General features: G+C 36.5%; 1 protein-coding gene across 2 annotated transcripts in view; it reads right to left on the minus strand.

The window, feature by feature from the left end:
• Positions 1 to 2,036, minus strand: part of LOC109466082 (cyclin-dependent kinase 9-like) — an 11,104-nt gene that overhangs the window by 8,480 nt on the left and 588 nt on the right. The gene's annotated exons all lie outside the window — the stretch shown is intronic.

Raw genomic sequence — 2,036 nt, forward strand, 5'->3', positions numbered from 1 at the left:
TTAGCTATCAGCAAAGGTATCAGTAGCAGTTGCTTACAGTTAAAGGATACTGTTATCATACATATACCTTTGATAAGTGATATTTTGTGACGTACTGAAGCAATCTGCATTAATACTAACAGCATCATTTGAATTCTAGTCTTAAGAAAGTTATTTTTTAAGCTTTTGGAATTGAAGTTGTAGTGTTCAAGGTTATGTTATATTAAGTTTCTATAACAGATTTTTTCTACCATGTTTCCCCAGATGTGGCCTGAGGTTGTACTACAGACATGAGGAGAAGGGTGGCACTGTGACGTTTGTGGTGAGCGGGGCTGTGGTGAAGGAGGGGAAAGGTGTGAGGAAGGCAGACATCTACCAACAAGTGGCCGCTGAAGCCAAACCCAAGAAGGTTAGGGGCAGTCTGACTGTTATATACTTTTATACAAAAATGCAATAAAAATACAGTGAAACACAACTGTTAACACTGGTAATGTTTGTGTATGACTGCTAAATGATATTTTGGTGCTTTCTACAGGTGATGATGACAAAACGCACGAAAGACATGGGCAAATTCAGCTCAGTCACAGTGTCCACAGTGGATGAAGAAGAGGAAGAGATCGAAGCTGTAAGTAAATCTGTATTATGCAGTAGGACTACTAGGGGAAATAAATATGGTAAATGTATACCATGGTGTTGGGGGGTGGACTATAGTATTTGCCTGGCAAAGTGATTGAAACATGTTTAGACTCTACCCTTGGAGACTACAGTTTGAAATGGAGATAGGAACCCACTTGTGTTGAACTTGTATCATCAGAACTACACTACACTTTGCTATGTAACGGTCTGATCTAGATGGTTGATAGTAACAAAGCATGATGGCTGATCCAAATGTTGTTTTTTTTGTATCTGTATTTATCAACCAGTGTTATCAACCACTATTTTTCAGAGGGAAGTTGCAGACTCCTATGCCTCCAATGCTCGTGTGATTGAGAAACAGTTGGAGAGAAAGGGTATGGTGAAGAGAAAACTGCAGGAGATGGTAAGTACAGATATAATGCACAGTGGAACATAATATGTCCCATATTTTCTACTGATTTTGGTTAGAAGTATAGATTTTTTTTAGTAGTAAATTGTTGTATGATGATGCATTTGGTCATTTTGCTTGTAGAATGTTAAGTTATTTTTAGTTCTTACTAAACATTGACATTGTCTTTCTTATTTTCCAGGCAACTGAACATGAGAGGAAGAAGGCAAAGGGAACGCTGATTGACAAATAGTCCATTTCACAAAATACAAACATTGCACTTTTACTTACATATACATGAATCTGTCGTAGTAAGATTTATGGAAATTTGCTCTTCCTTTCCTGATGTAAACTAGATGTACATATACATGTCAATACTTTCTACCACATCAATTAAAACTTTCTACTTTGCAGTTGTAGTTATTTTATGACCTTGGCTTAATGAAAGTCTCTCAGTCATTTGTACCCCTACTAAGTACTTGTGTATAGATAACACCAGTGTTTTTTGGTGATGTGTATAGTACATGTTGAACTGCAATTGCGTCAAAACTATATAGCTATTCCACACACATATTCCAAGCTATTGTTTTGTATTCTTTCCCTGGTTTGTTGGGAAACACTGACTGTACATACAATATGTTCATGCTGAACCAATGAATAGATCAAATAAAGCATACCAAAGGTATTTTATAAACTTTTATAAGGATACTATATTTTGCCAGCATAAGAGTGTAGGTAGGGAGAGAGGGTGGCAAATATCCAAGGGCACAAGGTACACCTCTTCAACAGAGTGAACATTTTCTATTCTAGTTCTGTGCTATCAACCTTCTAGGTCGAAATAAGCTATGCATATGTGTGAAAATAAAGTTAAGGTTTCCAGAAACCAAGGCAGATTTTCAAGAGGGATAGTAAACTCTTAATCATGTGCAGACGACAATGTTAACGAAATAACATGAGGTGACTATTTCCATGTGATTAGATGATTATTGGTGTACTTCCAAAGAATCAAGGCAGTATACATGTAATTACAAAG

Source organism: Branchiostoma belcheri, unplaced genomic scaffold, assembly GCF_001625305.1.
Source record: "Branchiostoma belcheri isolate BF01 breed outbred unplaced genomic scaffold, Haploidv18h27 scaffold16, whole genome shotgun sequence".
NCBI classification, from domain to species: Eukaryota; Metazoa; Chordata; class Leptocardii; order Amphioxiformes; family Branchiostomatidae; genus Branchiostoma; species Branchiostoma belcheri.